The 23,373-nt window shown below is 33.4% G+C and overlaps 1 protein-coding gene across 1 annotated transcript in view; it reads right to left on the bottom strand.

Annotated features, from left to right (window-relative positions):
- SSPN (sarcospan) overlaps positions 1-23,373 on the bottom strand; it is a 45,168-nt gene that overhangs the window by 21,015 nt on the left and 780 nt on the right. The window lies entirely within an intron of this gene.

Consider the following 23,373-nt stretch of genomic DNA (forward strand, 5'->3'; position numbering starts at 1 on the left):
ATCATTTTTATATCTATAACTATGTATGCATATATATAATGTAAATTTAGATAATATATGAATTTTAGGTCAAATTGCTTTTTGCGTTATTTTTTCAGGAATTATTCAAACTCATTCAGAATAAAAATGGGCAATGGAAGGCCTATGGAATAGAAAAGAAGTCATACTATGTGCATGAATACACACATCAGTGTTCTTTTTATCTTTCTAAGAGAATAATTTACAGAGAAAGGGAATGTCAACATTCATTAGCAGGGGGAGTTTTCTCATCTGGTAGTTTCCTCAGTAAAAGCAATGGTCTTTTTTCCCATATCTACCTATCTACCCCCCCCCCCCTCTCTACTTCTCTATCTTTCTATCTCTATTTATCTACCTATCTCTATCTATCTCTATCTACCTCTTTCTATCATCTATCTCTCTCTCTCTATCTTTCTATCTCTATTTCTCTCTACTTATCTACTTATCTTTATCTACCTACCTACCTACCTACCTACCTACCTACCTACCTACCTACCTATCTACTCATCTCTATCTGTCTATCTGTGTACCAATCTCTATTTATCTACCTATCTCTTTCTATCTATCTATCTACCTATTTATTTACCCACCTACCTATATACCTACCTACCTATCTTTCTATCTATCTATCTATCTACCTCTCTATCACTCTATTTACCTATATCTCTCTATCTACCTATCTCTATCTGTGTATATATATGTGACATATAGTACAAATATATATATATATATATATATATATATATATATATATATATATATATATATGATATACAGTACAAATAGACAGTATGTTAGCACCTAAATTAAACTCAAGAAAGGCTTGCTGGATTGATTCATGGAAATTGTAAATTACTATAACAACATCAAACTCCTCTTAGAAACAAAATCCCAACTTGTGAACAATTCTATTCTTCTAATATTGTCATATGGCTACAAGCCATCTAGCATAAAAATCGCCAAAAAACTGATAATGAACATCATACACAGAGTATCCAAGAGGTGGAGATTGGTGATGAAGAGGCTTCACTGTAAGCGAATAAGAAATGTAAAGAACCTAAGTTTAAAATGTCCACAAGGGCCAGGAAGGATTCGGGGAAAGTGATGGAGTAGTTTGGTAAATTCAAGCTCTCCCTATTTCCCCCACAAATACAACAGATGTGTGCCTCAGGGCAAACACAGACTAGTGAAAAATCAAGAAGACTTGGGGCAGAAGTGGGGTCCTCCTGACTCTTCTCTAATGGAAAAGATCTGAAGAAAGACCCTGGGCTGGGGATTAACCTTTCTGAAATTCAAACACCTCCAGGCTAGCTCCGAAGAAACATCCAGTAGGGTCCCTGGGGGCCAGCTAAGTGTGACTGGAGCCTCAGCTGGAACCACAGAGACTTTCATCTCCCAGACTACCTGTGGAGTTGGGGTTTGAGTTCGGGAGCTCTGAGTGAACCTCGGCTGATTGGGAGCACCAGGCCCAGCTGTGCCGCTGAGAAGGGCAGGAACACTGATGATTGTGGGCACTTGCAGGGGAGGGAGCTCTTGATTTGGGGTTCCTGATCAAAGGGGAGAAGGGAAGCTTGAGGCACCATTCCCCACCCTACAATTCAAGGTGCTTACAGTAATACCTCTCATTAAAAAAATGAATCCTACCATTAAAAGATCTTATGGAAACAGGGAAATCCGGGGTTCATCCTCAGAGGAGGACACTTTCGTTTAAAAAAAAAAAGTTTCTACTCCAAAGAGTAAGATGAAATGGCTTCCCACTTAGAGACAATTTATAGAACTCAAAAAATAATTTAAAAATCAAATGAGAAGCATTGAAAAAATAAAAACAAGAAAAATAAGATTATGAAAAAAGAGTTAACCAATTAGAAAGGGAGATGCAAGAGTCTCAAAGATGATAATAATTCTTTGAAAATTAGAATCGGACAAGGGGAAGCCAATGAAGCTATAAGAGAGCAAGAAATAACAGTATAGATTATAAACAATGAGAAAATAGAACAGAATGTGAAACATAAGAAAAATGACAGATCTGGAAAGCAGATCAAAAGAAAATTTAAGAATAATTGAATTGTCAGAAAGTTGTGACCAAAAAGAAAATCTTGACACAAGACTGCAGGAAATAATCCAAAGAAATTGTCCTGGGGTGATAGAACATGAGGGAAAAGTAGAAATAGAAGAAATCTATCAATCACTATATAGGAGATTGTTTGTGAAAAATATACAGGAATATTTTTGCCAAATTTCAAAACACCTAGATCAAAGAGAAAAATTTGCAAGAAACAAGAAAAACAGTGCAAATATGCTGGAGCTACAATTAGAATTGTACAAGACTTAGCAACAGCTACAATAAAAGACCAATGTCCTGGAATCACTGACACTCAAAAGAAGTAGGCCTGCAGCCAAAAACATCATATCCAGAAATATTATCTATCATTTTGAATGAAAAAAATGGACCTTCAATGAACTTGTAGATTTTAGCACTTTCTATTAACCAAAACCTAAATTAACAGAAAATTTAATATCTAAAAGCCAATATCAAAGATCAATTTTAAGTAACTCAACATGGACAAACTGTGTAAATGTGGATAAATTGTTCACTTTTTTTACATGAGAAATGTATATTATATGTTTAAAATTCACATCAACAATAAGGCAGCTCAAAAGAAAGATCAGAAGAGTTAAGATAAAAATAGTAATCATGTTATACAAATGAGGTGCAGAGGAAGAATAGACACAGAGGCCATGGGGGGGGAGAGTTGCTAGTTCTGAAAACCTACTCACATCGAATGGGTTCAATAGGTAACACTATATATATATATATACCATGAAAGGTATAGTACTTCCAAAATCTTTAAAGAAAAATCGGGAGGGATAGGTAGATAGGGAAGGAAAGAGAAGAAGACAAGAGAAGGATCCTTGGGTGTGGGGGAGGTTGAGTAATAGCAAGGCAAGTTATGGAGTAGAATTTAATTAAAGGATCAGCAGGGATAGGATAGATATGTGTATATGTGGAGTATGCATGTGAGTTAGTGTATGTATGTATATATCTACATATGTACACATAAATATATCTGCAGCTTGCTTGGGAGTATGGGGGGGATGAAAAAAGGGGAAAAAATAAAGCAAATAAGGTATACAGCAAAGAACCAAAGAACAATTTATAAAAGGAAGAAAAAATGGACATTCATGAATAAAATTTCTTCTACTAATACTTCTGCTCTGTCTATTCTTTCTCTCCATTTCATTTGTATAACATGATTACTCCCTTTTGTGCTCTGTTTGTCTCTCCCCAAGTGAGAAATACAGACTTAGTTAGAAATTCCTGCTGCATTCTTCTTCAGATATTATATCTAGCTCTGATTACACTGGCATTCTTACACTCTATAGTGGGTTAGTATTTGTTTCTATTCCTTGGCCTGTCCAGCTTACTCTCTCTGTCTATTGAGTATATCATCATCCAAAAAACAATGTGGATACCTAAGCAAAGAGTTAGGAATATTCAGAACAAATAGACTTCATCAATACTTTGCCCCCTTTTCATTATTTTTAATGCCTAAAGATTGTGAAAAAGTCCTTTTTATTGGTATTTATTTCTTTACATGCAATGAGCCTTTATATTCTGGTCCTGTTACATAGATACAGCCTCAAATTTATTTTCCTTCCTCCTTTTTTTAGGGGGCAAATGATTGACAGAAATGTCTGACAGGACTCCCTGGGGAAAACAATTTCTCTTGTCCAATATCTTTTAACATTCCTCTCCCCCACTCCTGCCATTCCCTTTATTTCCCCACTGTTTCATATGTCCCTAATGTGCATTTTCTCCAGGAAGTTTTTATCACCTCTGATATTGCTCCCATGTTCTAGGTTTTAAATTCTTTAATTCAGTAAACATAGTCTCATTTTGTGACTATCACATTACATCTTTAAAACCAACTGACCAACAAGAGTAGCAGCAGATCTATGTCTGTTTTGTTGGATGACAATTTTTAAAAATTTCCCTGAAGTCTCATTCACTTAACTGGATTTCCATGACAAATCTGGTATCCTTTACTAACAAATGACAAATTAAATATTCTGAACTTTTTTTAATGCAATGCAGTCACTAAGAAAGGCATTTTACATATAATATTTGTTTTGGGTTTAGATAACATGCTGTAATATGTTTCATTGGCACTTCAAAACCAAAACAAAGCAAACCAGATGTAATCAGGTCTTCAAGACTCCTGCAGGATTCAAGGAGGATAACTGAGTGTGATTTAAGAAATTTTCTTGGCTTCTTATTGCTCTCTCCAAAGAGTCTTACAGTTTTGATGCGGTATTAAACCACAGTCCAGCCTATGACCAGAGCTATTATATTCCCTCTTGTAGTTTAGCCCAAAGATTGCAATCAGCCAGTTCAAGTCCTATTCAGAAAAATTTCTTACAGAGGAATTGCCTGGGCAATGAAATTATTGTAGGTATAAAAGACATGAAATATATATGCATTTAGCTTGTTACCCAAAGTTGCCAGTTGGATAACAGCTTGTATTAGTGTTCTTAGCTCCCCAGACCCCACTAAATATAAATTTATTCTTTTGCTTTGTGGGTTTGAATTCTACCCATTTAAAACAGAAAAAAAGAACCCCTTCTCTTTATTGCTATTAGTGATAGACCCAATACCAAAACAAATAAATAGGCCACCACAGTTGATTGATAACTTGGGAGCAATCTGTAATTTCTTAGGTAATCTAATGGGACATTTTGCCACTGTATAAGTTGATGTCATCATCATTTCTACCATTTTTTTCTGGCTTCCTGTGACTTTTACCTATTGGTTCCCCTCTCTGGGACTAAGAAGAATAAGTCCTGACATAAAAAAAAATTTCCACACAGTCAGAGATTTCATCCCCCATCCCTAATTAAATATCATGAGTTTCTTTAACCGATTCTGATAAGACACAGTTTTGAGTCCCCTCAACATTCCCTGAAATACAGGCTGAAATAAAGTGGAACTATCACCTCCATTTTTCTAGACTCCAAATTTCTACTAATGGCATTTAAGGTCACATTATTATTATTATTATTATTTTTTTGCTGTCATGACACACTTTTAACCAACAAGTCTTTTTTATATACAATCTTGTATGGCTATATCTTTTTCATCCTATATTTGCTCAATTTAAAAAACTCAAGTATATAATTTTACATTTCATCTTATTAAATTTTATCTTTAAATGAAGAAAGGCAAAGTATAGTTCATCTTTAAATAACAGTATTTTTAAAATGCTGAGGTCATAAATAAAAGGAAAATGGTACAAATATATCAGTATTTGCATAACAAATTAATTTTATTACCAATGACAGTGGAACTACCACATTTGGAATATAACATGATCATTAATAGGAAATTGAAATCAAAAGATAGAGAAAAGTAGAAAGACTGGACCAGATTAGAACAGGGCAAATTTGTGCAGGAGGTAACACAATCTTCAAAGCATTAAGTAATAATTTTATAAAACATATGGAGGGGGGAAGGAAGATAATAAAAGAATAGATAATATAACTGAAAAAAGGTGATTAAGAGAACATCAGTTTCTAATCTTTACAAAATCTTTGTAAGGTTTAACTATACTTATATCAAGGATATCTTTGATGAACATAGGAACAATATGCTATGGTAAAATACATATTTGCAATTACAGACCTGACTGAAAGATCAGAAATTTTATAATATTCTATTTATTATTTGAAAAGAAGAAAGAAGGAAAAGAAAGGACAATAGTAAGAAGAAAAGGAAGAAGTAATATAAGTAGAAAGACAAGAAGAAAAAAAGAAGGAAAGAAAGAAAGAGAAGAAAGAGAAGAGAAGGAGGAGAAAGAAGTAGCATCATTTCACAACTTCTTTTCAAATTAGTAGTTCGGATCCAGAGAATGTTGGGTTTTCCACCCTCCCACTGGCATTCAAGCAATATCCCCAGATTATGTAATGGCCATGTCTGCATTGGAAGCCAAGGTTACCACATAGTTTCACCAGGCTTAAGGGGAACTCTGTGGTTAGGACAAAAGGATTTCCAGCAACCAGAATCTGTGTCTCTTTGTCCCACGTGCTCTCTATGCTTGATCTTAATTTTCCTGGGACTCTTTATGTGTTTATGAGAAAGTATGTTACAGCCCTGAAGGATACACTTCAAACCAAATATTCTTATTTTAGTACCTTAATAAATACCACTTTATAAAACCTACTTACAACTAGCTGACTAATGATTCTCAATTGATAATCTGAGAGAGCACACTAGTGGGAACCCAAGCCTGATGGCATTTGAAAAAGGTATTTCCAACTCTGCTCGGGAACCCTTAGAACCATAAGGAAGAGATGCAATCTGATTCAGGGACCTGATGTCTCTGTAAGAAGGATTAATTCTAACAAGGATCATCAAAGTTTATATGACTATACTATCCAGATAAGAGGTTTTAAACAATCTAAGAATGACAGAATCAATCTTTTTCTTTAACAAAAATAATTCTAAAATTGTTTTTGCTACATAAAAAATGTAAATTGTAGTAGCCATATTGAGTATGTGTGTTCCTCTGATTAGATTGTTGAAATATTTCATAGACAAGCATATACTCCATCTTCTCCCTTACTTCCACATTCAGTTAGTTGTCATAGCTTGTCAATTCCACTTCTATAACATTTCTCACATCTCTCTTCTTCTCTCTACTTACATGTACACCAACCTAGATTAGATTTTTATCTCATCTCATCTGTCCTATTGCAGTTGTCTCCTAATAGGTGAGATGAGATGAAAGTTTGAATTTTGACAAGATAAAACCTAGAAGTAAATATATTGTTTATCAAAAATACACTTAAAACATATAGATCCACTCAGCTGAAATGAAAGATTGGAATAACTCTATTATGACTCAACTGTATCTCTAAATCAGAGATGGTGATCATGGAAGTCATTTAAGCCAAAAACAATAAGCATGATGAAATAAGAAAAATGCATTATGAATAGATTGTATATAATGTAATATTCAACACTAAAGTTATACATGTGTACATGTATACACACATATATATATTCTATATATTCATGCCAAATGCCATAGTATCTAAATACTTAAAGCTGATTGAACCACAGAAAAACCTAGATAATAAAACAAAACAGTTGTTGTTGAGTACTCCACAATTCCCCTTTCAGAATTGGGCAAATTTAGTAGAAATATAAATGAGGAAGAAAGTAACAACCTAAATAGAATTTTAGGAAAATTTAATATTATGGACCTTTGAAAATTTCTGAATCAGAATCGTAAGGGATGTGTGGATATATATACATATATATGTGTATATATATTATATATATATAATATTTAATTTATCTAACTACCAAGAAATGTGTTTATAGAGTTAGACACAATAACTATAAAATGTATTTGGAAGAACATGTCAGATATCACAAGGAAAATTATAAGAGTTGTAATGAAGCTTAATAGATTTCAATAGATGTTAGAAAAGAGTAAAAAATCAAAACTTTTTGTTACTCTTACCAAAAAAACAAAAGAAAAATTTATCAGATTATAAACTAAGCAATATCCAGAAGCAACCAAATAAAGGGAGTTTGATATAATAGAAAAAGTGCTCAAGTTGTAGTCAAGAAGACTTAAGTTTGTATTATTAGTCTTATTAACTGTGTTCCATTTCTTTAACTATAAAACAGTACTAATATATAGGCGAGTGCACTAAAAATAATTTACCTTAATTTTAACAAAATTTCTTAAGCTAGAACTTAAATGTAAGGTTTATCACCACCACCACCACCACTGCCACCATCATCATCATTTTGCTGGACTCCAGAGGTCACAAAGAAAGGAAAGTTGCAGAGATAGATTTAGGTTTAGTACAAGGAAAAACTTCCTAACAATTACAGGTAAACTTCCATTCACTATTGATCTTTAAACACAGGCTGGATGCTTCAGAAGTGACTATCATTATTTAAATGCATGTTGTTTTAGATAGCACTTATAATTACTTCTCATTTTAATTATATGTGCTCCCACACAACTTGTTATATTTGTTGTTATTTATGTTTATATTATATTATTATATTACATATCATATAATAATAATAAATAATACATTTGTAGTACTTTAATATTTACTAAACACTTGTCTTACAACTTTTTCCTACCATCTTTCTATTCTGGCCTGAGGTATTTGTTATAGTTAAATCTCACTTTTTTGTTTCTCAAATTGTTAGATTTTTATCATGGGTGGAAATCATTAACTAGTTGAAAAATACTTTCAATATAGGTTTATAATTTGCATTGTTATATAGCTTAGCCAAATCTGTTGCAAAAGCACTGATATAAATGGCAATTAAAAAGTGCCAGTTAAGTGATTGGTTAAGCTTCTCCGAACATATTGTGTTTTGGAGATACCCACTTGCATTTTTACAAGTTACTTTTTAAAGATATTTTTAAAAAAACTATTCCAATGACAGGAAGAGAAATAAATTGAAATTTAGGAGACAGACTGACAACAACATGAGAGACATTTGAATACTATGAAACCTTATATCTTGCTATTGCTTTCCATGATTTTCCTTTCAGAATTTAATAGAACTAAGAAATGAAGAAATATCCATAAACATTATGACAACAAAGAGTTGCACTAATATGAAGAAACACACTGAAAATTATTTAGGAAACTAAAAGACCATTGTAAACTGACATCCCATAGCTGTGTTTCATTAATTTATTTATAAAACTCTTTAGCACAAAATCCTGCTGTTAATCTCTGTGTTCTCATGGTGGTGATTCAGATACAGTCTGTTTGATTAAAGAATTAATTAATTGGGATTTTAGCATGATCTAATTTTATATATCTGTTATGAGATCAAAAGTAATACTTTTTTAGAGAATACTATTTTAGAGTATTTTTTAGAGTATTTTTTATTTATTATTTAGAGTTTTTTAAATTTAATAATAATAATAAAATAATAATAATAATAAAAATAATAAAATTTAATAATAATATTATATTATTATTTAGAGTATATTTAAAGTAATACTATTTTAGAGAAACTACTGTAAATTCTGCAATACAATCCATAGAAGTCTTTTAAGAACACAGTGGTATAAGAATAGTGTTTTATATATATATATAAAAATATATATATATATAAATAATCATTAGTCACTATCTTGATCCTATTCAAAAAGAAAGCCCATTTTCACTAAGAGCCTTCTCTTTACATAATGTCTTGTATTCACAGACACACTCATCCTCAAAGTCTTCAAGATTGGGTGAGTCAACCCAAGAAGTAAGGCAATTCTTAAGTGTGAAAACTAGATTAGTTTTCACTGAACATATAAGAAAATGTTTTTCAAGAGAGAGAGAGAGAGAGTCCCTAATTTGTAGTTGGAAGGCCTGACTGAATCTTGGGTCTTAAATTACTAGTTTTGTGACTTTGGGCAAATCATTTTACTTCTCTGTGTCATAGTTTCCTCATCTGGATCAATAGTTCACAAAGGCTGTATCATGTCTCTCTACAGACTCAGAACTCAGAACTCCTCCTGAGTTTTGCTCACTATATTCTCTTTTCCCCTTCCTTTTGCTGAATTTCTACCCATACTTTAAAGTTTAGCTCAAATGCCATCTCTTTAAGAAAACATTCCACAATCCCTTCCATCTCCACTCAGACTTTATTTGACACTGTATTTGTACCTTTCCTGTGCAATTAGTCGTTCCTAGGTTGTTTTAGCAATAAGATGTAGTGCATAGAGGGCGGGCCTTGGAACCCTGCAGAACTGAGTTTAAGTCCAGTCTCTGACCTATACAGGTTGTATAACCCCAGAATAGATTTTACATCACCTCTCTGTGCACTAGGCAGCTCTCTATATGTTGTAGGGAAGATACCAATCTTCACTGGTAGAAGGAATTTCCTTACCTCCTAGGCAATATTGGCTATACTGCCAATAAAATAATAGTAATCATTCCTCTGCCCACCGCTATCTTCCCACTGGACTAGGACTTCTTAAACTTTTTCCACTCAGGACCCCTTTTTGACTGAAAAATGTTTACATTAACCTGAGTATATAGGCATATAAAACAGGTATACAAATCAAACATTTCTTCATTATAAATTATAATTTCACAACCACCCCATATGGAGTCCCAACCCACAGTTTAAGAAGCTGGGTACTAGCTATGAGCTCCACAAGGCCAGTATCACCTTTTCTTTAAACTTGGTGTCTAGATCCAAATCTTTCTGTTATTTCACATGCAGTAGATAGAATTGTCTTCTTTGTATTTAATAAATGGTTGTTAAATTTAATTAAACGATGAGAGTCAAGCCATTTACATAGTTCCAGCGTGAGAGCAATTTGTGTAGGACTATATAAAACAACAAAATTACTATAATCATAGCTTCATTTTTCAAAATAACATTTGAATATATGAGCCACACAAACCCCGAAAATCAGCCCCAAATTTTGTTAATGAAAAAAACAAGCCAACTTGAGAAGGTTTGGTATATGTCAGCTCATCAACTGTTTTTATCTCAGAGCTTGCTGTGTAGGAACATGAGAGAAATGTGTAAAAATATATCTGAATGCCTAATCTGCAAAATATAATGTTCTGATTCAAGGTTTTGGATTGGGGAGGGAAGAAAGCTGGTTTTAGCTTATTTAAATCAGCTTGTCATCATCAAAGTATTTATGGATACCCTATTGAGTACATGTCACTGGGGAGGTGTTTTCTTCTCTAGTGCTCTATAGCTATATGTGATGTTTTCTTTCCCCAAAAGAAGGTACCTACCCAACTGAAATGAGAATGAAGGAAATACTATTCTGCCTTGGAAGAGAGCCTGACACAGCTTTACTGGCAGAGTCTGCTGTGAGATAAGACTTCTCTGCCGAATCTAATGTGATACACCTGACAATCACAAAATGATGGGTGGAGTGGTTTTTCTAGTAATATAACTAAAATTCTTTCACCATCAGGGTCTAGTTAGCACATTAGTCATTTTTCTTCTTTCCCTGTCACTTGCCATTATTTTTCACATAATAGAAAGGGTTTTTTTTAAATAATAAAGTATCTTAAAGTTCTTTAAACTATTCATTACAAGTACTGAATCAAAGTCTTTAAAAACAGTACTTGAGTGGGATGTGACTGAAACAAGAATGCTGGTGGTCTTGTGTTCTATCTCTTACAAAACTCCTGCATTGTCAACCAAATAGGGAAGTGCTTATTTCTAGGTTGATACAGTCCCCACTGATCGTCCACAAAAGAAAGTGGGTAGATTTATTTGTGAACAAGAATCCATCATTTCTATTTCATTGGCCTAGAGTCTAGAAATCTTGGTGGCTTTTTGCCAGCCCACTTGAAACTGGGCCCTAGAATACATTATCCTTTTTTAGCCTAATTATACTAGGAGGAGGATAGATGTCCAATTCCTGTGTTTCTAGCAATGTTTAGCTCTAACTAAAAAAAAATATGTCCTAAAGTTGACATGGAAACATTATAGTAGACCTGATATATGTATTCCAATTTATTTTTAAGAGCAGAATGTTTTCTCCATAGTATTCATGAGGAACTGAGATTAAATACCACAGAGAGGTAGGAAATCAGACAATTTTTATTCAATTCTTTTCTGCGCCCTCACCCTGCAGTATTTCAGATTTGTTCAGAAATTGATGAAAAGCGAAAAGAGAAACAAGCTCACTATTTAAATGATTCATTCTATAGATGAAGATAATTGCTTGGTACTAGTAGTGGATAAGTGACTGTGAGGAAAATTATATTTTATGTAATTATATATAATATATAATTATATTTTATATATTTATATGTAATTATATTTTAATAGAAAATTGTAATATGCATGAAACAGTTGCCACAATGAAACACAGTCAATGAAATTCTTTAGGTTTTTATCCAAATCCATTGTTTAGAATAACTACCAGCAATCTAATACTTAGAGAATCATTACCCCAAAAATGAAAATCTACAACTAGTATTTTACTCAATTTTACTAGATTTACTAGATCATAAAAAATATCATGAGAAGTGGATTCCCCTAAATTTCAAAAATATTTTGGGTGAAGAAGTCACTGCTCTTCAATGCATTGTCTTCAGCTGGAGAAGAAAAGATTTATTGTCCAACTGCTTAATGAGGATTCTGCAATAAGTTCATTCAAAACAATGGTTGGTCATTAATGATCAGATTCAACATAGCAGGAGGTCTACAGAGGAATGCCCTAGAGATCTCTTTGACCATGGGAGGTTTAACATTTTTATTAGTGACTTAGATAACACTATAAATGTCTCATTTATCAAATTTTCAAATGACATAAATCTGGGAGAAAAAGTTAACAAAGAGAATGATAGAATACAAATAAAGATTATAAAGTCCAAATAAAAGCAACTCCACAATTATGAAAGCATAAAATTTTAAGTCTAAATCTGGAAGGAACTACTGAATCAGGGGAGGTATGGATAAAAAGCAGTTTGTCTGAAAACATCTGAGGATTTTAGGCGAAACCAAAACCAAACTACAAAGAACTTCAGTATAATCTATACTTGAAAAACAATCTCCAAGGCCTCTGTGATCCCTGAGCTATGATCATCTAACTTCTGTGTAAAAACCTAAAGCGAAAGGCTATACTAGCTATCTACTCCACTTTTGTATAATTCTAATTTTTAATTGGATATGATGAATGGACTAACATACTAGATAAATATTTAATGACATCATAGAAATCTTAAAAGAGTTTTATGTACCTGTTAATATGCTTAAGCTAATATTTATTCACTTAAAATTCAATGCACAGAATTAGACTCAGAGTCAGAAGTGTAAGCTCACACTTAAGAGCTGTGACAGTCCAGACAAGTCACTTAACTAACCTATAGCCTCAGTTTCCTTATCTGTAGCAGGAGATGGTAATTGCACTTATGCTACAGAGTTGTGATGTTCAAATGAGATGAGAATTTCCAAATTTTAAGCTACAACTATTAGCCTTTGCTATTATTATATGAATTTGATCAAACTACAATTGTAAATAGAATAAAGAATATTCTATTACTGATACAAACTCTGAACACTATCACTTCATTTTACCTTGATATGGGAAATCCAAGTAGCACACTGGATAGAGACAGAGAGACTCATCTTCCTGAATTCAAATCTGACTTCGGACACTTACTACATATCCCGGGCAAGTCATTTAACCTTGTTTGCCTCAGTTTTCTCATATGTAAAATGAGCCAGAGAAAAAAGTGGCAAACCACTCCAGTTTCTTTGTCAAGAAAACCCCAAATGGGGTTATGAAGACATGATAGAAAAACAGATGAACAATAATCTTGATATATCAGCTTACTAACTCAGTTTCTTAATTTTAAAAGAACAGGGAACTTTTATCTTGCTTATGCCATTTACCAAGGTTTCTAATACTAAAGTTACATATATATGTATATTTATATGTATAACATATATATAAACATACTGGAGAAAAAAAAGCCTAGAAAAAACAATGTAGTTTTTATATTCATATCTTTCACACCAAAGAAAAGAATTAGTTATTTCTATGCAAGTAGATGGACTCTTTCATATATATCCTATAACCAAGTATCATACTTTAAAATTAACCAGTGTGTGCCACTGAGCCTTCTCTTTCAGGCATCTGACAGTTCCTGTTGCCAAGTTTTATCTCAGTCCCCAGAGAACAGAACCTTCCTCCAACCAACTAAAACAGGGTGTGTCTCTGCAATAGATTTGGATATTTTCACATGGTACAAATCTTCTAAATTTTGTTTGGAGAAAATCACCTTTTCTGTGGTGATTAATTTTTGAGGGAACCTGACTCTGATACTATTTCCAATGAGAATTAACCAGTTAAAAGATATCTTGAAGTATCATTTTACAATGAACTTTGATAGCTAGGATTCCTTCTGTTTGCCAAGCACCACACCTAAAAATGAACTTCATTTCAGAACAAAATGATACCAGTTAGAGTTTAATAGCTGATGTTCATTTCTTTCCTGTAGTAATACAGAACCATGCATTTTGAATCTAATTTCTCTTATAGATCCCTTCCAAATTGATCATGCTAGGCTTGAATTATATGATGTAGCCAGGTAGCAAATACGACTATCAGAAAGGAGCTTGTCAAAGCTAAAGACAAGACAACTCTAAGTCTAGAATCATGCAATTGAGTCTGGCTCCCTCACTTTACAGATGAGGAAACTTAGAAATGGTCAGTGACTTACCTTGAAACACATAGCTAAGAAAGCATCTGAAGTAGGTTTTGAACTCAGGTCATCTTGATTCCCATTCTGCTATTTATTCACTGTACCACCACACTGCCTATATAATTGTTTTCCTAAAACCAAATTTAAAGTAGGGGTAGTTTTGACAGTCCAAGGCACTTCTGGACTAAGGGAAATGCAGGTTCTTGTTTTCACTCCAGAGGGAGAAAAAGTTGGCACCTATTTGACCCCAGTTGTTAATCCACAATAACTTCAGAAGATCTTAATTAGGTGAAATCAAAATACTCTCAAAGTATCTTTTTTCTCTTTTTTCCCAGAATTCCCTTCTAAGAATACTCCATGTTGTATTTCCAATACTTCAAAATAGCCGTAAGTTTACCCTTACTGATATTTCTTCTACCAACTGATTCTCAAAGCATATTCTCCACAGTTTAGTAAAACGGTTTATATGTTGCTGTGACCTTAAAAATGGGGTAGGGGAAGAAAGAGACAAGGATCTATTAAGTGCCTGCTATGTGCCAGGCACTGTGCTAAGTGCTTTACAAATATTTGTTTAAAAGAAATTCACCACCTGTTGGTCTACTTTTAGATGATGAACATCCCAGCACTCAGCTATGCTTGTCTTTTGGTATCAATTCATCCTAAGTCCTGCACTTGAATTTGTTTGTAGCTTGGTAGGTTCTATCAGAGTTTGGACTCCACTGGTACAGCCTTTGAGGACCCTTATTCTTTCCTACATCCCACTGAAACATCAGAGCAGAATTTTACTGGAGGTCTACCCACTTTATAATCAGAAAACAAAAATTTCAGTATAATATATTCATGTTCTCTAAACATTATGGGAAATCAATTACAATAAATTTCCAATTGGTTAATAAAATAATGGAGGTATACCAAAAAGGTTATTTAAAAGCATTTTCAATCAACTTAAAATACACTTAACTTTATTTCTCCAAAAACCATTATATAGGACATGATTACTTTGATGGGAGCTATGAGACAACACTGTTTTGTGTAAAGAGGGTTACAGTTATGTATAGGAAGTACAAAGTTTGCTTAGCCCTACATTCTTTGTATTAAAATTTTCAATAAAGAATAAAATTTTCAAAAAATTTAAAAATTAAGTTCTCAAGTTTGCTCAAATATCAGATATCTACACTAAAGTCAGTGACTAAATCTGTGACTTAATTAGTAGGAAAAAAATTTCAGGTAATGAAATTCTCTACATTTATGAATTTTAATATTTTAATGCAAGTTACAATCCTATAGAGTGGTCCAAATCACTAAGAAACTTAATGATGTGATCAGGACCACACAACCTGCATATGTCAGGTAGATACTTGAACCCACATTTTCCTGGCTTCTCATCTAGATCTCTATTTGTAGGGCAAAAAAAAAAAAAAAAAAGAATAGTAGAGAAATCTCTTGAAGACAACCTCATGTAAAACAACCAAGGAGAAGATCATAATCAAATTCCTCATTAATTAAGCACTGCATTGACTTCTTTAGAGCCTAGACATAAAGCCCTTATGGCTTTTTGTTATATTTTAGACATAAAATGGGGGCAATCTAACAAAAAGCCATTCTCATTTTAAAGATAATTTCCATTAGCCTCTTTTGACAGCCACTATACATAATCCCTCCCACAACTCTCAATTGGTTCTGCATATTTTTATAAGCTATTTCAGATTACTATTTTAGTCAAATGAAATTTTATCATCACAATCTTAGAATTAGAAACTAACTCAATATTGTTATATAGTTGTTTCAGTCATGATCAACTCTTCATGATCTCATTTGGAGTTTTCTTGGCTAAGATATGGAAATACTTTGCCATTTCCTTTTCCAATTCATTTAACAGATGAGGAAACTGAGGCAAACAGGATTAAACGGCTTTCCCAGGATCACAAGGTAGCATTTGAGGTCAGATTTGAACTCAAGTTTTCTGGAATCCAGGACTGACACTCTATGCCATCTAATTAAGTATAAATTTCCATTAATCATAATTAAGGATTGGTCATCTACTTTTAATATCTTCTAATACATCGTATTATCAACCTAATAACTTCACCCAAGCATAAGAATTTTCTTTAAAGTGTCAGCCATATGTATATTATTTCAGTATGGAATGGATTGCTTTGAGATGTAGTAAATTCCCTATCAGTATAGGCTTTTAAGTTAAAAAAAAAAATTAATCAACACCCCTTCTTCTGAATGCTTTCAATTTCCCCTGACTTCTCTGACACTGTTCTTTTCCTCGATGACCTCCTAACTGCATGGCTATTTCTTTTTATTCTCCTTCTTTAATTCAATATTTACTTCCAGTCACCTCTGTATTGGTGTCCTCCAAGGTTCTGCCCTATACCTCTTTCCCTTTTCATTACTCTTGTGAATTCAATTATCACCTTTATACAGATGGCATAAAAATAAATATATTCAGCCATAATCTCTTCTTACAATCTGGAGGGACATGCTGGGTTAAATCAGGCAAAAAAAGAAGTTCTGAAGATTTAAGGACTAGGTGTAAATAGTATGAAGTGTGAATACCTGTCCATTTTCATTCGCTTGTTGGACAGCTCCACCTAGATCATCAAGCCAGCACTTCTTCAGATAACACAATCAAAGTTGAGTTCATCATATTTCCCATCAAATTGCTGCTCCATCCAACATTCCTGATGTTTTTAGTCACCACAAGCCTCTCAATCATCCAAGCTCAAAATCCTGTCGTTATCTTTAATTTTCCCACTCTTTCACCCCCCATCTCCAATTAGTTGCCAAGTTCTGTTGACTACTGTCACATCTTTTGCACATATTTTCAATATATACATAAATGTCCCATCCAACTTGCTGGCTTCCTAATTTAGCAATTTCTTAAGTTCCTGTTACCTTCAGCACACATTGCCATATCTTATAACTCATCATCACTCCTAAGTATTTCACCTCTATAATTTTGAAATCAGAAATTCTACTCTGACCATGATAATCTCTTTGTCCTTCTATTTCTCTATCTCACTCCTTCAAAACCTTTTCATTTCTCTAACTACAATTTTTAGCCTCTCTATTCCTTTCTATTCTTATTAATCTAATACTGTTCTGGTATCACTTATTCTCTTCCTAATCTTGATCCTAGAGTTCTCCATTTCAACTATGTACTTTTCTCCATAACTTATTTCCCAACACCATTCATGCCTATCCATTCCTGAATTCTGCATCAACCTCTCCCCTACACTATCCTGAAGATTTCCCAGGAGCATGAACATTTCATTTTTGTCTTTGTATCACTAGTGCTTAACTCTTAGTGGGTACTTAATAAATCTTTATTGATTAATTAAATGAATGACTTGTTGATTCTCTGTTCCTCCTCACATACTTCTGAGTACTAATGTAAGGAGTTACATCATGCCAATTGTAGCCACAAAAAATTTATGTTGTCTAATTTCAACTGGCCCTTTATGACTACGCAGACTATACAGAAAAATTATACTCATCCTAGACTCACATTTTGCAAAAAAAAATTGTTCTAAAGGTTCTCTTCTCTTTTGAAGATCTTGAAACCTCCTCCATCTCAATTTTTCCAGGAGGAATCTTTACATCCTACTTTGTTAATAATATAGATATTCTCTGCCTTAAATGTTTTCTCTTTCTCTCTCTCTCTCTCTCTCTCTCTCTCTCTCTCTCTCTCTCTCTCTGTCTCTCTCTCTCTCTTTCTTTCTCTCCTCTCTCTCCCTCCCCCCCAAATCCTTTCCATTCTATCTTCACTTATCCATTATTCCACTATTCCTGTCACTGAGAAAGGGAAGCCTTTCTTACCAAGATCAATCTCTTTTCCTATGTCATCAATCCCATCCCATCCCATTTCCTTCAAGATCTCCCTCTTTTCTCATCTTTACATTTTCCCATAAGTTTAGGTCTTCCCTTTCTGTTTTTCCTGAAAACAGCAACAACCTTACTTGACTCTAATATTTCCCCAAGCTATCACCCTATTGCTTTCCTCTCTATCAATGCCAAAATGGAAAAAAAAAGAATCATCTTTCTTTGCTGCCTTAATTTCCTACCACCCACTCTTGCAATTCTCTTGCAATCTGGCTTGTGTTTCAGCCTCTCTATTGAAACAGCTTTTTAAAGAGGTTACCAACAATTTAACTGGTCAACCTGATGATCTTTTTAAAAAGTCATTAGTCTCCATGATCTTGTTTAACATTATTGAGTGCCCTTTCCTCCTGAACATAGTGGTACATTCTCCTAATATTCTTATCTCTGTAACTATTCCTCAATATCCTTTGTTCATTGTTCATCTCCAACTTCCTATGTGTATTCTTTATGTTGGGCCCTTTTTGTTTCTTTATATTCATTCTGTTGTGGAAATATCAAAGTTCTTTGGGAGCTTTAATCAACTTATATGAATTCAAATATATCCTAATATGGATGACTCTTAAATCAATATATCCAGCTTTCATCGCTGTCCTGAACTTCAGACTCATACTATCAATTATTTGCTATATATTCCTTCCTAAATATCCAATAGACATCTTAAATTTATCATATCCAAAACAGCATTCATTCTCTTCCCTCAAAACCTGTCTTTTCTTGAAATTTCCTTAATGTTGACTAGGGCACCATAATTCTTGCAGTCATGCCCATGTACAACCTAGGGACAATCACTGATTCTTTGGAATAGATTATTGATTTGCCAAAGGACCAATCCAAACTTCCACGCAATCCTTTTTTGTGTCTCTCATGTTGTTGACAGTAACCAAGTCACTTAACTAAGAAATATCACTTAATTTCTCCAAAATTGTAGGTAATTTATGTGATCCCATCTTTAACCAGATCATGGGACTGTATAGATATTTGTTTTATGAATAAAAAGTATACCTGAAAAGTCATATAGATATTTAACTTTTGAAATTATTTTAAATTAACTATGAGAGGTTGCTACTTAAACTTATCTATGGTTTGATTCTTTTTATAAAGAGACTAGTGATTCCTTAGTTTCAGATTTCATATATTTGGCATTTTTTAAGGAGGCTATATCTGTCTCTAGAAATGTAATATGTTGCTATATATATGAAAAAAAATCAAAACTCTTAGCTGAATTCCTAAATTTAAAAAAGATAATAAGCTAAGAAAGGGCATATGGAACAAATAATGTTGTTAGTTTATGGTGAGATTTTGTGAGGATGAAAAAACACAAGGTATTTCAACTTAGCTTTAAGGAATTTCTTTTTTTCTCACAGAAGTTCACCATTTAGTGAAAAAGCCTGACATGCACTAAAAATCCACCACCCATTTTTAGTCTAGGACTAAAAAATACAAGTGTGCTCTGAAAAATGATTTAATGTGAAGATACCAAAGAAAATACATCATTTAAAATGATTATGAAAGGTAAAAGGGCTTTTAAAATATTTGTATGGGTGAAACTCTTTAATCAGAAGTATTTGCTCCTGTCAGATGTGATAAGAATATATAACTAAATAAGACTGATGATCTCTTCTGGGTTTTTTTCCAGTTCTGTGACTCTATTTTAGAATATTAATAGGTTATTTTAGAAACCCTCTGAAGCAATAACAGCCCCATGAAATGTATTCTAAAATACTGAACTCTCAATTAGAATAAACTGTGAAATTAAAAAAAAACTTGGAATTCCCTATTCTTCTGATTTGGGGTTACACTGTCATAAAAGAGAGCACATTCCAGATATGCTTTTTATCCAACAAACTTCTGAATAGTGAGTGAACTTTAATGTACACTCTGTTAGACCTAACCACTTAATTTATTAATAGAATGAAATGCTGAGAAAAACCATGATTTTCTATGATTCTCTGATTGCACCAAATTTATCTTCAAAAGGGCTTATCTCCTCTTTACAATGTCATGGTCAGAATCATAATCCATGTGAATAAGTAATAATCCATAAAATGAATAGTGAATAAAGATGATCATACAAAAGCTTTAAAAAAACATATTCTATCTCTTGCATGGCTTCTATTCTTTCTTTTTTTTCTAACTTATGCTCTCAAAGACATAATTTAGAAATTGTGAAGTTAAAATGGTTTCTGCTATTTCTATGTATATGGCTTGATCTAAAAATTATTGCCATAACAATAAAAAAAAAGTTAAAAGTTATTTAAAGTTATTTGCCATAACTGTAAAGGGAGCCTAATAATTGCACATGATACTTCTTTATGCTACATTCTATGCTTAAATATATTCCTTCCTAATATGTATTTTAGTTTAGTCCTTCCTGGTATCTCTACTTTATTTTCAGGCCTGAAAATACAAAGTATTTGGAAGGCACCATGGTATATCTGAGGGAAGGTTGATGTTGGAGTCAGAAAGACTGCCTTTAAATCCTGTTTCTGAAACATATTAGTTGTGTGAGCACAAATGAGTCACTTCAAACTTCAGACACTAACTGAAACTATAAGATTTAGACAAATTGCTGATTTGCACCATTGGGGGTAGTTTCCCACATATGATTACAATAATATTCCTGGACAGACATAGAACATTGTAGAAATATTATTCAAGAATGTCAATAGAGTTATGGCAATCTATTTGTAGCAAGAAACAAAACACACACTGAAACCAGGAAGTAAGGCTTAAGCTTAAACTATAAATTGGGGCTTAAAGGTCCATTAAGCTGACAAGTTAAAAATTTGAATTCTTTAGAATGATTTGGTTCTGTCGTAATTCCTTGAGTTTGGCTAGCACTATTCTCTAGAAATTTGGGTCAGCTCATTTCCTAAGGTGGTAGAGATAATTTGGATGTCTCTTTCCTAAATTCAATGTTGCATCATCCCAGTATATTTTAGGGTGTCCCGTACATAAACTTCTCTACCTTGTTGTAGTAGAGGGGCTTGCATAACTCAATGAAATTATGAGCCACACTCAAGATAGGTCATCGTGGAGAGTTCTGACAAAGGTGATCCACTGGAGAAAGAAATGGCAAATCAATCCAGTATCTTTGCCAAGAAAATCCCACGGACAATGAAGGACCTGCTGTGCTATGGTACATGGGGTCATGAAGAGTCAGACGTGACTAAACAACTAAAGAAAAACAATAATACATAAGCTGCTTGACACTCCCCTTTACATTTTAGTTAATATTAGGATAAAGCCCATCCTGAAAATAAAGTAGAAATAGCAGGAAGGACTAAACTAAAATATTTTCCTCTGCTTCAGACCAGTCTTAGGAATGAAACAAGTCTAATGACTTCTACAAGACCAGTGATAAGATGGAGCTGCTTACAATCTATTTAGTAATAACTCACGCTCAGAGGCCTACTCTTAGGAAATGGATACTACTAATCTTCCATCCTCCTTCCTTCCTGGAAAGCCAGGAGTAGTGGCTGTATAGGTGTAAGGAAAGGTGAACCCATAGTGGCAATGCTGCAAGATCTGTTACAAGCATATTTGGACTACAATCCATCCCAGGGTCATGCTATATTTGTTGCTAAAATGCCTTCAAAGCAATCTTCACTAGTTTTTGAGTATTACCAGTATAATATTCTCCTTAAAACAATTTTTTTGAGAGTATGGTACTTTAAACTAAAAGAATATCACTAGAAATGCACATTTTGAAAGAACCAAAGTTTCAAAGCTATTTTACCACATCTATTATAATTTCATGCAATTAATAGTTAAATACATGCTTTTAAAAATTATGACAATGTTGGTTAAGAAAATTACCTAACTCTTGGAATGTTATAATGCACATTTTAGAGAATGTGACTTGAATGTGATGCTAGATATCCCTTCTAATTCTTTTTTTTTCAATTTTTGAAGACTGAGTTTTTTTAGGTAGTGCTAAAAAAAGAGACTAGAAATTATGTTCTTGGATATTCTTCATCTATAGAATCAAAGGACTTGAGATCTAAAAATAACCTTAGAAATCATCTGATGCCATCTCCTCTTTGTAAAATAAGGAAACTGAGGCCCACAGAGTATAAGACATCTTGACAAAAGTTAAAAATTTAGTGACAGAATCAAGAATACAATTCCCACCTCCATTTGAAGTCTCCTGTGTATTATTTTTAAGCATTTGAAAGCTTATAGCAAAGACTTTTTTCTTAGTATTTTGAATATGTAATGAAGTGATTGGTTCTACCATGGATATTGGTACAGAGTTTAATTTTTATAAGTCACTTTACTTACAAAATTTCTTTTTAGGACCTATTAGCATACAAGTTGAATACTTAACAGTGGTAGATGATTTAATAAAGAAAACTAACAATTCATGAGTTCAAATCAACTTCAAAGCAGTAATGATTTGCATCATTTACACCTTTAATGATATGCACCTAATAGGTCACTATTAGGGCTTTAAATGGGTCATATTTAACTGATTTGGTTTATTAAAACTTTTCAAATTTATATATAAGAATAAATGTATTCATTTAATAGGAACTAGTGGTTTTAAAAATAGATTGAAAAATGTGATTAGAAAGGAATACAAAATTAGAAATGAAGACACAATTTAGTCATTCCAGGCATGTGCATTTAAGCAAGATAGTACTCTATTAATGGGTGTGTAGTATTTAGCTCAATACACATGCATAACGTACATACAAAGTCCCAAATATACTTCTGTCAGTAATTCCACCCGTGATTCATCCAAGAGGTTTTGGTGAAATGTGGCTCTGTTCCTCTCAGCTACAGCATCCATTCCCTAGCTTGGGCTGACAATATTTAAAACAACCTAACTTGATGTCACCTCACCTCAAATTTGGAGCTTTTTAAAAATCGAGTTGCTACCGGCTGTGGAAGATCCGAGTCCAGTCCTTCTCTGGACCCGCCTGTACTAAAAGTACTTATTAGAATTATTGTTTTTGTCACTGTGGTCTAACTCGAAGGAGGGGCCCATTAGGGAGGGGGGAAAGAGAACAACAACAACAATAAAAAAAACCAACTTGCTGTAGCTGCGGAGAAGATTCAGTGGGATCAATCGCTATGCCCCCTGGGTGTCAGCTACCCGCACAGTTTCCCGACATTCTATTCAGGCATCTTGTTGACACTGAAGGAAACCAGCCAGAGAGTGGCTCCCCGGCAGCTTCCCCACGAAAAAGTCAATCGGGCTCTAATCACCAGGCAGGATGCGAGTTAGAG

This window comes from Antechinus flavipes, chromosome 5 (assembly GCF_016432865.1).
Source record: "Antechinus flavipes isolate AdamAnt ecotype Samford, QLD, Australia chromosome 5, AdamAnt_v2, whole genome shotgun sequence".
Lineage (NCBI taxonomy): Eukaryota > Metazoa > Chordata > Mammalia > Dasyuromorphia > Dasyuridae > Antechinus > Antechinus flavipes.